At 40.1% G+C, this 16306-nt stretch overlaps 1 protein-coding gene across 3 annotated transcripts in view; it reads right to left on the bottom strand.

The window, feature by feature from the left end:
• PRDM5 (PR/SET domain 5) overlaps window positions 1-16306 on the bottom strand; it is a 223117-nt gene that overhangs the window by 27666 nt on the left and 179145 nt on the right. Inside the window, exon 15 of one of the 3 annotated variants that reach the window (XR_012331893.1) lies at window positions 13698-13833. The exons of the other annotated variants lie outside the window; for them this stretch is intronic. The gene's annotated coding sequence lies outside the window, so the exon portion shown is untranslated. The remainder of the gene's footprint in view (window positions 1-13697; window positions 13834-16306) is intronic. 3 annotated transcript variants of the gene reach the window in all.

The following is a 16306-nucleotide window of genomic DNA, read 5'->3' as shown; positions in this document are numbered from 1 at the left end:
CTCTATTCTAGTGACAGAGAGTACGTCTAGCTCAGACTGAAGCATAACACTACATAACTACATAATAAGGAACAAGAAACTCGAAGTCAGTGGCTGGCTATTAAAAATGATACTGTTCAACACAGTCTAAGAACCCCCAGCTCTAAAAATGGAAGTGAGTGTTCTTTTAGACAGCAGTGTTTTTCTTATGCACATGAAGGGAGCTCAAAAGAAGCTGAAAATATATTTGCTGATAAGAATTCTGAGAGAGAAGGCGGAAGATGGCGGAAGAGAGAAGGCGGAAGATGGCGGAAGAGTAAGACGCGGAGATCACCTTCCTCCCCACAGATACACCAGAAATACAACTACACGTGGAACAACTCCTACAGAACACCTACTGAAGGCTGGCAGAAGACCTCAGACCTCCCAAAAGGCAAGAAACTCCCCACGTACCTGGGTAGGGCAAAAGAAAAAACAGAGACAAAAGAATAGGGACGGCACCTGCACCAGTGGGAGGGAGCTGTGAAGGAGGAAAAGTTTCCACACTCTAGGAAGCCCCTTCGCGGGCGGAGACTGCGGGAGGCGGAGGGGGGAGCTTCGAAGCTGCGGAGGAGTGCACAGCAACGGGTGCGGAGGGCAAAGCGGGGAGATTCCCGCACAGAGGATCGGTGCCGACCGGCACTCACCAGCCCGAGAGGCTTGTCTGCTCACCCGCCGGGGCGGGCGGGGCTGCGAGCTGAGGCCGGAGCGCAGGGAGAGGACTGGGGTTGGCGGCTTGAACATAGCCTGAAGGGGTTAGTGCACCACAGCTAGCCGGGAGGGAGTCCGGGGAAAAGCCTGCACCTGCAGAAGAGGCAGGAGACTTTTCCTTCCCTCTTTGTTTCCTGGGGCGTGAGGAGAGGGGTTTAAGAACGCTGCTTAAAGGAACTCCAGAGACGGGCGCGAGCCGCGGCTAAAAGCGCGAACCCCAGAGGCGGGCGCGAGCCGCGGCTGAAAGCGCGGACCCCAGAGACGGGCGCGAGCCGCGGCTGAAAGCGCGGACCCCAGAGACGGGCGCGAGCCGCGGCTGAAAGCGCGGAATCCAGAGACGGGCGCGAGCCACGGCTGAAAGCGCGGAATCCAGAGACGGGCGCGAGCCGCGGCTGAAAGCGCGGAATCCAGAGACGGGCGCGAGCCGCGGCTAAAAGCGCGGACCCCAGAGGCGGGCGGGAGACGTTAAGGCTGCTGCTGCCGCCACCGAGGGGCCTGTGTGCGAGCACAGGTCACTCTCCACACCCCTCCTCCGCGGAGCCTGTGCAGCCCGCCACTGCCGGGTTCCCGGGATCCAGGGACAACATCCCCGGGAGAGCGCACAGCGCGCCTCAGGCTGGTGCAAAGTCACGCCGGCCTTTGCCACCGCAGGCCCGCCCCGCACTCTGTGCCCCTTCGTCCCCGCCGGCCTGAGTGCGCCAGAGCCCCCAATCAGCGGCTCTTTTAACCCCATCCTGTCTGAGCAAAAAACAGACGCCCTCCAGCGATCTACACGCAGTGGCAGGGCCAAATCCAAAGCTTAGCCCTGGGAGCTGTGAGAACAAAGAAGAGAAAGGGAAATCTCTCCCAGCAGCCTCAGAAGCAGCGGATTAAAGCTCCACAATCAACTTGATGTACCCTGCATCTGTGGAATACCTGAATAGACAACCAATCATCCCAAATTAAGGAAGTGGACTTTAGGAGCAAGATCTATGATTTTTCCCCCTTTCCTCTTTTTGTGAATGTGTATGTGTATGCTTCTGTGTGAGACCTTGTCTGTATAGTCTTGCTTCCACCATTTGTCCTAGGGTTCTATCCGTCCATTTTTTTTTTTAATTTTTTTTCTTAATAATTAATTTTAATAACCTTATTACACTTTACCTTCGTTCTTTCTTTCTTTCTTTCCATCCTTCCTTCCCTCCTTTAGACAACGAATCATCCCAAATTGAGGAGGTGGTCTCTGACAGCAAGATTTAGGATTTTTCCCCATTTACCTCTTTTAGTGAGGGTGTATGTGTATGCTTCTGTGTAAGATTTTGTCTGTATAGCTTTGCTTCCAACATTTGTCCTAAGGTTCTTTCCGTCCCTTTTTTTTTTTTTTTTTTCTAAATAAGAAGTTTTTAATTCAATAACTTTATTATACTTTATTTTATTTTTACTGTATCTTCTTTCTTTCTGTCTTTTTTCCTTCTTTCCCTCCTTCCTTCCTTCCTCCCTCCCTCCCTCCTTTCTTTCCTTCTTGCCTTCTTTCCTTCTTTGCTTCTTTCTTTCTTTCTTCCTTCCTTCCTACCCTCCTTTCCTTCTTTCGTTCCTCATACTTCTACTAATTCCCTCTACTTTTTCTCCCTTTTACCCTGAGCCTGTGGATGAAAAGCTTTTGGTGCTCCAGCCAGGAGGCAGGGCTCTGCCTCTGAGGTAGGACAGCCAACTTCAGGACACTGATCAACAAGAGACCTCCCAGCTCCACATAATATCAAACGGCGAAAATCTCCCAGAGACCTCCATCTTAACACCAGCACCCAACTTCACTCAACGACCAGCAAGCCACAGTGCTGGAAAACCTATGCCAAACAACTAGCAAAACAGGAACACAACCCCACCCATTAGCAGAGAGGCTGCCTAAAATCATAATAAGGCCACAGACACCCCCAAACACACCACCAGACGTGAACCTGCCTACTAGAGAGACAAGATCCAGCCTCATCCACCACAACACAGGCACTAGCCCCCTCCACCAGGAAGCCTACACAACCCACTGAACCAACCTTAGCCACTGGAGACAGACATCAAAAACAGGAGGAACTACAAACCTGCAGCCTGCAAAAACGAGACCCCAAACACAGTAAGATAAGCAAAATGAGAAGACAGAAAAACACACAGCAGATGAAAGAGCAAGATAAAAACCCACCAGACCTAACAAATGAAGAGGAAATAGGCAGTCTACCTGAAAGAGAATTCAGAATAATGATAGTAAGGTTGATCCGAAATCTTGGAGATAGAATGGACAATAGATTGGACAAAATGCAAGAATCAGTTAACAAGGACCTAGAAGAACTAAAGATGAAACAAGCAACGATGAACAACACAATAAATGAAATTAAAAGTACTCTAGATGGGATCAATAGCAGAATAACTGAGGCAGAAGAACGGATAAGTGACCTGGAAGATAAAATAGTGGAAATAACTACTGCAGAGCAGAATAAAGAAAAAAGAATGAAAAGAACTGAGGACAGTCTCAGAGACCTCTGGGACAACATTAAACGCACCAACATTCAAATTATAGGGGTTCCAGAAGAAGAAGAGAAAAAGAAAGGGACTGAGAAAATATTTGAAGAGATTATAGTTGAAAACTTCCCTAATATGGGAAAGGAAATAGTTAATCAAGTCCAGGAAGCACAGAGAGTCCCATACAAGATAAATACAAGGAGAAATACGCCAAGACACATATTAATCAAACTGTCAAAAATTAAATACAAAGAAAGCATATTAAAAGCAGCAAGGGAAAAACAACAAATAACACATAAGGGAATCCCCATAAGGTTAACAGCTGATCTCTCAGCAGAAACCCTACAAGCCAGAAGGGAGTGGCAGGACATACTGAAAGTGATGAAGGAGAAAAACATGCAGCCAAGACTACTCTACCCAGCAAGGATCTCATTCAGATTTGATGGAGAAATTAAAACCTTTACAGACAAGCAAAAGCTGAGAGAGTTCAGCACCACCAAACCAGCTTTACAACAAATGCTAAAGGATCTTCTCTAGGCAAGAAACACAAGAGAAGGAAAAGACCTATAATAACGAACCCAAAACAATTTAGAAAATGGGAATAGGAACATACATATCGATAATTACCTTAAATGTAAATGGACTAAATGCTCCCACCAAAAGACACAGATTAGCTGAATGGATACAAAAACAAGACCCTTATATATGCTGTCTACAAGAGACCCACTTCAGACCTAGAGATACATACAGACTGAAAGTAAGGGGATGGAAAAAGATATTCCATGCAAATGGAAATCAAAAGAAAGCTGGAGTAGCAATTCTCATATCAGACAAAATAGACTTTAAAATAAGGACTATTAAAAGAGACAAAGAAGGACACCACATAATGATCAAGGGATCGATCCAAGAAGAAGATATAACAATTGTAAATATTTATGCACCCAACATAGGAGCACCTCAATACATAAGGCAAATACTAACAGCCATACAAGGGGAAATCGACAGTAACACATTCATAGTAGGGGACTTAAACACCCCACTTTCACCCATGGACAGATCATCCAAAATGAAAATAAATAAGGAAACACAAGATTTAAATGATACATTAAACAAGATGGACTTAATTGATATTTATAGGACATTCCATCCAAAAACAACAGAATACACATTTTTCTCAAGTGCTCATGGAACATTCTCCAGGATAGATCATATCTTAGGTCACAAATCAAGCCTTGGTAAATTTAAGAAAATTGAAATTGTATCAAGTATCTTTTCTGACCACAACGCCATGAGACTAGATATCAATTACAGGAAAAGATCTGTAAAAAATACAAACACATGGAGGCTAAACAATACACTACTTAATAATGAAGAGATCACTGAAGAAATCAAAGAGGAAATCAAAAAATACCTAGAAACAAATGACAATGGAGACACAACGACCCAAAACCTGTGGGATGCAGCAAAAGCAGTTCTAAGGGGGAAGTTTATAGCAATACAAGCCCACCTTAAGAAGCAGGAAACATCTCGAATAAACAACCTAACCTTGCACCTCAAGCAATTAGAGAAAGAAGAACAAAAAAACCCCAAAGCTAGCAGAAGGAAAGAAATCATAAAAATCAGATCAGAAATAAATGAAAAAGAAATGAAGGAAACAATAGCAAAGATCAATAAAACTAAAAGCTGGTTCTTTGAGAAGATAAACAAAATAGATAAACCACTAGCCAGACTCATCAAGAAAAAAAGGGAGAAGACTCAAATCAATAGAATTAGAAATGAAAAAGGAGAGGTAACAACTGACACTGCAGAGATAAAAGAGATCATGAGAGATTACTACAAACAACTCTATGCCAATAAAATGGACAATCTGGAAGAAATGGACAAATTCTTAGAAATGCACAACCTACCAAGACTGAATCAGGAAGAAATAGAAAATATGAACAGACCAATCACAAGCACTGAAATTGAAACTGTGATTAAAAATCTTCCAACAAAGAAAGCCCAGGACCAGATGGCTTCACAGGCGAATTCTATCAAACATTTAGAGAAGAGCTAACACCTATCCTTCTCAAACTCTTCCAAAATATAGCAGAGGGAGGACCACTCCCTAACTCCTTCTACGAGGCCACCATCACCTTGATACCAAAACCAGACAAGGATGTCACAAAGAAAGAAAACTACAGGCCAATATCACTGATGAACATAGATGCAAAAATCCTCAACAAAATACTAGCAAACAGAATCCAACAGCACATTAAAAGGATCATACACCATGATCAAGTGGGGTTTATTCCAGGAATGCAAGGATTCTTCAATATACGCGAATCTATCAATGTGATAAACCATATTAACAAATTGAAGGAGAAAAACCATATGATCATCTCAATAGATGCAGAGAAAGCTTTTGACAAAATTCAACACCCATTTATGATAAAAACCCTGCAGAAAATAGGCATAGAGGGAACTTTCCTCAACATAATAAAGGCCATATATGACAAGCCCACAGCAAACATCATCCTCAATGGTGAAAAACTGAAAACATTTCCACTAAGATCAGGAACAAGACAAGGTTGCCCACTCTCACCACTATTATTCAACATTGTTTTGGAAGTTTTAGCCACAGCAATCAGAGAAGAAAAGGAAATAAAAGGAATCCAAATTGGAAAAGAAGAAGTAAAGCTGTCACTGTTTGCAGATGACATGATCCTATACATAGAGAACCCTAAAGATGCTACCAGAAAACTACTAGAGCTAATCAATGAATTTGGTAAAGTGGCAGGATACAAAATTAATGCACAGAAATCTCTGGCATTCCTATACACTAATGATGAAAAATCTGAAAGTGAAATCAAGAAAACACTCCCATTTACCATTGCAACAAAAAGAATAAAATATCTAGGAATAAACCTACCTAGGGAGACAAAAGACCTGTATGCAGAAAATTATAAGACACTGATGAAAGAAATTAAAGATGATATAAATCGATGGAGAGATATACCATGTTCTTGGATTGGAAGAATCAACATTGTGAAAATGACTCTACTACCCAAAGCAATCTATAGATTCAATGCAATCCCTATCAAACTACCACTGGCATTTTTCACAGAACTAGAACAAAAAATTTCACAATTTGTATGGAAACACAAAAGACCCCGAATAGCCAAAGCAATCTTGAGAACGAAAGAAGGAACTGGAGGAATCAGGCTCCCTGACTTCAGACTATACTACAAAGCTACAGTCATCAAGACGGTATGGTACTGGCACAAAAACAGAAAGATAGATCAATGGAACAGGATAGAAAGCCCAGAGATAAACCCATGCACATATGGACACCTTATCTTTGATAAAGGTGGCAGTAATGTACAATGGAGAAAGGACAGCCTCTTCAATAAGTGGTGCTGGGAAAACTGGACAGGTACATGTAAAAGTATGAGATTAGATCACTCCCTAACACCATACACAAAAATAAGCTCAAAATGGATTAAAGACCTAAATGTAAGGCCAGAAACTATCAAACTCTTAGAGGAAAACATAGGCAGAACACTCTATGACATAAATCAAAGCAAGATCCTTTCTGACCCACCTCCTAGAGTAATGGAAATAAAAACAAAAATAAACAAATGGGACCTAATGAAACTTCAAAGCTTTTGCACAGCAAAGGAAACCATAAACAAGACCAAAAGACAACCCTCAGAATGGGAGAAAATATTTGCAAATGAAGCAACTGACAAAGGATTAATCTCCAAAATTTACAAGCAGCTCATGCACCTCAATAACAACAACAAAAAAAAACAACCCAATCCAAAAATGGGCAGAAGACCTAAATAGACATTTCTCCAAAGAAGATATACAGACTGGCAACAAACACATGAAAGAATGCTCAACATCATTAATCATTAGAGAAATGCAAATCAAAACTACAATGAGATATCATCTCACACCAGTCAGAATGGCCATCATCAAAAAATCTAGAAACAATAAATGCTGGAGAGGGTGTGGAGAAAAGGGAACACTCTTGCACTGCTGGTGGGAATGTGAATTGGTTCAGCCACTATGGAGAACAGTATGGAGGTTCCTTAAAAAACTACAAATAGAACTACCATATGACCCAGCAATCCCACTACTGGGCATATACCCTGAGAAAACCAAAATTCAAAAAGAGTCATGTACCAAAATGTTCATTGCAGCTCTATTTACAATAGCCCGGAGATGGAAACAACCTAAGTGCCCGTCATCGGATGAATGGATAAAGAAGATGTGGCACATATATACAATGGAATATTACTCAGCCATAAAAAGAAACGAAATTGAGCTATTTGTAATGAGGTGGATAGACCTACAGTCTGTCATACAGAGTGAAGTAAGTCAGAAAGAAAAAGACAAATACCGTATGCTAACACATATATATGGAATTTAAGAAAAAAATGTCATGAAGAACCTAGGGGTAAAGCAGGAATAAAGACGCAGACCTCTTATAGAACGGACTTGAGGTTATGGGGAGGGGGAAGGGTGAGCTGTGACAGGGCGAGAGAGAGTCATGGGCATATACACAGTAACAAACGCAGTAAGGTAGATAGCTAGTGGGAAGCAGCCGCATGGCACAGGGATATTGGCTCGGTGCTTTGTGACAGCCTGGAGGGGTGGGATGGGGAGGGTGGGAGGGAGGGAGACGCAACAGGGAAGACATATGGGAACATATGTTTATGTATGACTGATTCACTTTGTTATAAAGCAGAAACTAACACACCATTGTAAAGCAATTATACCCCAATAAAGATGTTAAAAAAAAAAAAAAAAGAATTCTGAGAACAATATGAGATCTGTGCATTGTAAGAATCTTTAGAAGAAAAGAATGCTGGTTAAGTGAAAGAGTGTTATTGTTTAAATTATCTAAAGGGAAACTCTTTCTCTGCATAATAACTGTTTAGCTTTTTTCCCCTCAAAAATCATGTAAAAGAAGACTAATCGTATGAACAGGAAAATTTTATAATAAGGAAAAACTTATGTTCACCATCTTAAAAATTATGAAGTAAACTTTAAGATTATATGCAAATTATAATGCAAAAATAAAGGAAAGAAATAGAAGAGAAATAAATATGATAAAAAATATAGGGGATATATATACATACATACACACACACAGACAAGTCATAAATACAATGTCCAAGTCAAAAATGCTGAGTTTTAAATAACAATCCAAATGGAAGCCAATTATGAGAAACAAATTGTCAGTTATGAGAGCACAGGCTGGTAATGCAACTGCCTTACTCGTTTGTCACATATTGTCTTCAACATTTTTGTTTGTTTGTATCCCAAAAATTTGCTACTGAAAATCAAAGGAAGTCTTACAAGTCTAAGACAGCCTAATTCTGTTTTTTGCATGTTCCAGGGATCTCTATTTACCAATGTTCCTAAGAAATGTGGAGTCTCAGACACAGTAATCCACCACCAAAGGCAAATTTAGGAAGAAAAATATTCACCACTTCCTCTCAAAAGGTCCTTTCCTACATCTGAACTAGTATTTTAAGCTTACAAACCAATTAATTTAAATGTTTCAAGCTCTATTTACAAGTGAGCTGACAGCAATCAAGACAATTCCCATGATTAGATGATGATGTAATTGAGGGTGAATTTATCAGCAAAAGTCCCCATGCATATTGAGCAAGACATTGTGTTAGGAACTGTGGGAAACACAACAAGGTTTAAAATGCGGTCTTTATCCTCAAGAAGATTCCAACAGGTCGGCAAAGCAAAGACAGGGCAGATGGAGTAGACGGAGTTGAGGTGTACTTGTCCATCAACCTGAGCTTTTGTGGCTACACAACTTGAAATATGGTATTCAGCACATACCAAATATCCCTGTCGATTTAGGGGGCATAACATAGGGGTAAAGAGAATGATGTGAATGAGAACTCAATACAGTCACAGACTACATTTAAGAGGCAGCTCCAATCAGTCCACAGAGAATTGATTTAATTCAACTTGCCTACTTCCAAAAATAACAAGCATGCTTTCTGATATATGTGATGGTGGCAAGTGTAATCCATCTTGAATAAAAACCATAAAGTTTATTCAGAGGTCTCTAGAAGAAAGGAATTACATAAATGCAGAGCCTTAGAAAAAGGTATCTAATTCTAAAGGAATAACATACTTATCCCATTACACAATTTTGAAAATAATAAGAACACAGCAGAAAGGTGCTATCACACATGCAACTAATTCACCCATTTCAATAGCCAACAGAGCAGTCATTTCAGCCAAGTTCATGTCAACGGGTGAAACAAACCCAGCAAGGAGTGGGCAGAAGTCAGAGGAAATCATATCATCAATAGAAATTACATCTCTGAATCAACACACTGCACAGATGGCAAGGAGCTAGTAGCATAAACCTGCCCCTTTCAAACCTCAAAGATGCTGGAAAAAACAGCCTGTCTATTTGCACAGGTGAGAATTCCACAGTTGTCCTGGCAGAGATCTTGCTATATCTGAATGTGCTCAAGTCATAAAATGTTTTGACAAAAAGTAGGTCAGCCTAAAATGTTAAAAAAGGAAGAAATTCATAAAATTAGCATCTCCACTCTTCACCCTTTTCATCTGATATAGTTTTGTTCAGTGAGTAAATTTGAGCTCAATCTTCTTTTACAAATGGGTGAGGTTTTTTTTGGGAAAACTTTTTGTCATCTCTGGTGCTACTACATAGACTCCAGCAGGCTGATGTATACTTCATAGCTTCTGCAAAATACCATTCCTACCCCTAAAAATAATAGCCTACAGTCATCAACAGTAGCGAGTAACAAATCAGATTCTGCTTTTTTTTGGTAGTAGTGGTGAACTTTGTAACTAATAGTAGCTTCTGATTGTTTTAGGTTCATATGTTCCTTGTGAAGAGACTTCTCAATAATTGATCTCAAGAACCGTGACTAGTATGACCAACTGTCCCCATTTACCCCTGATTAGCCTGGTTTTAGCCCTAAAAGTCCCACATTCCAAGAAACCCCTCACTGTGGGGCAGAGAGCAAGATAATGCCAAGTTGGTTTCTCTATTAACCAGCACCACCTGCATTTAGGAATAACAGCCCATTGTAATGTCCCACTTAGATACCATCTAGGCAACTATATGCATCGTCCCTGTACATTCGCTCAGCCATCACTTGAGAGAGCAACAGACTAAATAGGAAAGAGACTGCTAACACAAGCCCTGCCTAACTCCCCCTCATCCTCTCTCCTGTTCTCTCATCCCATGTACAAAGAGCCACAGTCTACACTCTCATTGGCAGGATGAACTCAGCTACCAGGAAGAGTACTGATGACCCCCACCAAGAAGAGTGGCTTCCATCCCAGCGGGCGTACGTTAAGGGTACTGGAGGCACAAGGACGAAGAAAAGCAGTACTTCAGGGTGAAGTGCCAAGTTTTTGCTCTGGCCAAACAAAATGCTCTTCCCTCAAGAAGGTGGTTTTTGTTTTATTGTTTTGTTAAAGGAAGAACATTTTGACAGAGATGAACTGTTACTCAGAAATTGTCCAAATCATTCTCTCCGAATATATTAGGTAAAAGAAAAGACTTAATTGAGGCCACTTCCTTGTTTTTACTAAATTCCAAGACACAAGGAACCTGATGGAATCACAGATCTCAATTCTGAGCCATTCTTCTGCATATTGATCTTGTTTTACCGATTTAATTCTTTACATTTACCTCTTGATTTAGAGATACCAGTCCCTTCAGAATATACTGACATGTAAGAACAGAATTGCCAGTCCAATTTCTTAGAAATCTGTTCTCTCTCTTTTAGTGCGGTGGCAATGGTTTTTCTACAGTAGCCAGATATTGTCTAAGTCAAATCAACATAAATAACACACTTGGCAGAAGAGTCAGTTAACATAATTCTTAGTTTGCACAGAAAGGACCTAGGCCACAATGAGGTCCACATGCTCAGGGAGAGTTCAGTGAGTGCATGTGTTTCTTTCCTATCAAATAAAGTACACAACCAATCTCCAAAGACCTCTTTTCAGAAAGGGATGAAAACATACACTGGTCATCCCAAGACACAAAAATGAGGTTGGGGATGGGTAGTAGAGTAGATCCCTGGGGCTCTAAGCCCCGTATTGCATAAGAAGGAACAGACATCTCAGCTCTTAAAACGACAGATGTTGGAGAACTCACTTATGTCCTGCCAATGGGGAAATATAAACAGAATTTAATATTTAAAAAATTCAAAATTCAGGCATTCAGTCATATATCACTTGGTGATAAACTGTCCCGCATGTTGAAGACTGTAGCATAGATGGAATGTCATTTTTTTGGCAATGACTTGGTACACTGCTTGCATGTCTAAAAACACATGTTAATTTTAGTTCCTTCACTTCTGTTGCCTCTACAAAGCCAAATATACACATATAAGATCCAAAGCAGTCAGGCACATCCATTCTAGCAAAATGTTCATTTTAACTTATCCTGGCACAGTGAACCAAATGTGTTCCTTCACTGCATACAAGGGGTAGCTGCAACAGCAAACTACATGCATAGGAAAGGTATATGTATATGTGTACAGATACATGATATGTATACATATAGACATGATGTATACGGTAATAACAAAAGTTTGAGTTAAGTGGAATTCAAATTAATACACTGTAATGCTTACTGAGACTAGTCCTGGGAAAACCTCTAGAATTTCCCCCACTGATGTGCTGAGTTTTGGGGCTGGGATCCAGCCTGCCTCTGGTATGAATACTCTGGGATATTTGAGACCTGGGTCAAGTCCAGTACCATAGGCTTTAGGGCTCAGCGTCCAGGCACTCAGAGAGCCTCAAGGGTAGTGCTAAAGCTTAAGAAGGTTCTCAAATGTCTTCACTTTTTGCTGAGGCAGAAAGTACTTTATACTCTGAAAGTACCACTGAGGAACCTCAGACCATCGGTTTTCCATCATTCTAAGGATCCGTCCTCGGACGAGTGGTTTATGTCACTCACAACTTGCCCTAGCTCAGCCACTGACCCTGGAGTCAAAGGGTTCAGATCTGATTACCAGTCCCCAAAGCCTCTTGCCCATTCCTCCTGCTTCATGATTTCCAGACACCAAATCTCCAATCAGTAATCCACACTACGCATCGGTTACAATCCAGCATCAGGGCCACAGGCAATCAGCACCACCATCGTCACTATGAATCAGAGCTCTACAAAAGAAAACTTAGGAACACAATCCATTTGTCTGATCTGTCTTTACAATCTTATACTATAAACATTAACAGATAAACAACATTTAGTGACAAAATTGTACTTGAGAAACTTCTCTCAATTCTGGTTCCTGTTATTTCTATTTACAATCTTGAGCATATAATTATAGAGGAACCTAAATTGAAAAAATATGATGTATTTTTAGGTATCTTATAGATTTCTAAAATTATAAATACCCTATATTTCTTTTTATGCATTTATAAAATTATAAAAATTATGTATAATTTATATTTTTATGGATAAATTATATATTATACAATTATGTAATTATATATTTATATCACATGTAATGTTAAATATAAATATATATATTCTTTCTGATTCTGTTTCCATACAATAAAGATTTCAGAGAACACTGAGTTACATTTAATAATGTCCAAATATTCATAAAAATGAAACAGACCAATTGGCTTTTTTCTTTGAGTTAATGCCTGCTTTCATTTTGCAAGGACATGATATCATAGAACTTGGTAGAGTCACTTCTTTTGTCCAAGTTCCTCTTTCACTTTCTCACCAAGCAAGGTCCACCACCACATACATACTCTGCTCAGTGTTGCATTACAGGCATGGCATTAACCTTTTAATATTTGTACTTAAATACTTCCTAGAAGAACTGAGGTCACAAGAAAGGGAAGCACCCACATTAGACAGATTTCCCATAACAAGGAGATCAACTAAATAGAAGACAGACACAAGAAATAAGATTTGACTGGAAAATAGCCAAATCTGTGACAAAAAATAATTTACAATTGAGAACAGAACTAAAAATGAGATGGGAATTGAAGGGAAAGAACGGAATTTTACATGTTTAAATTAATGTTAAAATGTTCAATAAACAAATGTTAAAGTAGCACATCCAAAGAGTCCTCAAAAGCAGTGGAGCAAAAGCCCACCTAGAAGCTATGCATCTAGGACCCCACAAGGAGGTGATTTTCTCTCTCATGAACCATGATTTATACAGAGCGTAAGGACTCAGTCTTGGGAAAGTGAAAAAGGAGATAGCCAGAGCCTCAATGTTTCTCAGGATAAGCAGGTTTTCACTTGAACGTAAATATGGTCTGGGTTAGTCAAATTGTAAATGATGTGTTCTTAGAACCACTAACTGCCTCTTTTAGAGGGAAAAACATCAAAGAACAAAGCTTCTTTTGGGGAGAAAAAGGGAACATCCACATGATAATTTAAACTGAATCAAAAACTAAATAGACTTCTATCCTAAATACTGAAATCAAAGCATTTAAAAAATATTCATAACCTCCTGGAGATGAAAGCAGCACGACTGACCAGCCTGACGGGTCCTCCAAAGCCACAGTTCACATGTCCTGACCGCTGATCTTGTTATCAACTTGCTATGTGACCTTGTGAGTCGTTCTTGGCTGAGATGTATCTTCCTGGAAAAATATTATACCTAAAATAGCCATCTTCAAAGATCTGAAGGTTCTGACATTGAAAATGCTGTTTTAATTTCCAATGATGCAGAGAAACTGCAACATGAGGGATTTACATAAGACGTGAGGAGTAAATCTCCCTACACTGAAATTTCACTTATTTAAATGGATTACGAGGCACGTGAAATATCTCTCCCTGGTGGCTTTCAAAATATTAACAATACTTTCTTGAAAATAGTTTAAAATGCAAGTGAAGGGAAAACGCCTATAGAGGTCATACTGGTACTGTTGAATAATTTTCTATGAGGGGTGCCTTTGTGACAGTCATCGTGGAGCATTCTCCAGCAAGACACTATAGCATGAATCCTGGGGACCTTGCAAGGGGGGCTGGGAGGGGAGGAGTCCAGTGGACTTAGAAGCAGCCATGAGTTTTTTCTGAACTGGAGAAGTCAACACCACTATTCTTAGAATTTTTGTAAAAGACTGGTTCATGGAATATGGAACATAATCCTTTAGAACATCTTGGTAGCTATATACGTAGTAATAAAGAATAAGGTCTTTAGCAATAAAGAGATCTGAGTTCCAATCTTCATGCTGCCCACTATTAGTCGTATGACTCTGGACGAGCTGCCTAATCTCTCAAGCCTCACTTCCCACATTTGTAACATGAGATACTATACCTGTTTCACAGGATTTTGCTTATCATAATGCTTATGAATTCAATGAGGGTATTTTATATATCAACCTGCTTTCTTCTATGTATTATCAAAATATGCTTATGAATAATGTAATTCAAAATTGAAAAAGGCACACAAACCATGACAATATAAATGAGGTGATTTTATAAAGAAAGGAAATTATGTACGAGCCTCAATATGGCATTGTTCTTGAACTCCATTAATGGGACCTTCATATAAATAGACAGTCCTTTATTTCAAGATTCTTATGATACTTTAGTAATTAAAACTCCCTGAATAGAGTGCAAGATGAATATAAAATTCTCTTTCACAGAGAAAACAGTATAGAAATATATTACTTTTCTAAAACTAATGGCCTCATTTCTTTTAAAAATTAATTGTATACTGTCTATCCTAAAAACAAAGAAAAATTTTCTTTACACATTTCTGACAGTATGTACTTTCCTTTAACTCCTGAAGTATGTTATTGAAGTCTAAAGATAATATAGTGGTGGCAAAGCAGCCATCAGCTTAAATGCTAAATATTTAGAGTTTTATTTTAGCTAAATCTGCAAACTGCTCTACATACACCCCTTGTTGATATATCGAGTTCATGAAGGAGTTCAGCAGACATCCCTGAAACAACTGCATTATTATTACAGAGATGACATTCTCTGACAGCACTCTGCCCCAGCCCAGCCCTCCCAGGCACAGTTCAGGAGGATCCAGCAGCCCTTAGCCAACGTGTCGGGTTTCCACCGTGGGTGCCAGGGGAGAGGAAGAGACAGTTGGACTAAAACGCCACTGACTTAAAGCCCCATGACTTACACTTATGATTAGCTGACACGTAATGATCAGTTCAACAAGTATCTAATGAGTTCCTACTATTTAGAAAGTTTCCCTTTTTACAGAAAAGATATATAAACACCAATAAGGATAAGTAGAAAATTAAAAGACATACAGTTACATTGCTGAATTACTGAATGAATAAATGAACGGAGCGCTAAGGAAAAAAGAAGAAAAGGAAAACTATGACATGAAAGTGAAAAAAACTGATTTAATATAGTATAATTAATGTATCAGTAAAGTACGTCCATGGCAGGGGTGGCAGGGAAGGCTGTGGAGAAACTGATGCCTGATCAGGAGTTTTAAGGAGAGCTAAGATCTCCACCGGAAGGGGGGAGAGGCCAGAGGACAGGATTATTTTATTTGTACCCTCAAGAAATATTGAAGCAGATGCAGAAAAACATGGTGAGCTGAGGGAGAAGGACATGCTCTCAATACTGTGTGTCTATGTACTCAAGGAAAGTGGGGCTGGACAAAGGGCAGGGGGCGCCATGGCCAGGAGGGCACAGGACACCTCAGGCCAGTCTGGGTGCCAGTCTATAGGCAATGAGGAGCCACTGTCGGTTTGTTTTCTTTAGTAACTAAGAAACATCGAAGTTGACCTTTGTAAGTATTACTGTGGCAGCCAATCGTGGGATGAATTAGACCAAGATTTCCTAAATAGTATTTTGTAGAACACAACCCTCCGTGAGATGTAACACACACACACACACACACACACACACACTCACTGACTCTGCTCAAATTATATTGGTAAATGCTAGGTTAAACAAACAATACATGAAATATCTTTATTGCTGGACTTTCCAACCTGTAGTATGCTTATAGGTCATGGAACTCCAAGGGGAAGATGGGACATGTGATTTCTCCCTGAAATGCTAAATCTCTTCCTCTCCTGGAGCTCTGGTGTCACCTCTTTTCCCCTGGTTCTCCTTCAGCCTCTCTGGCTGCTC

This window comes from Tursiops truncatus, chromosome 5 (genome assembly GCF_011762595.2).
Source record: "Tursiops truncatus isolate mTurTru1 chromosome 5, mTurTru1.mat.Y, whole genome shotgun sequence".
Lineage (NCBI taxonomy): Eukaryota > Metazoa > Chordata > Mammalia > Artiodactyla > Delphinidae > Tursiops > Tursiops truncatus.
Note: the sequence above shows the minus strand (reverse complement) of the source record. Positions and strands in the feature narration are given on the sequence as shown.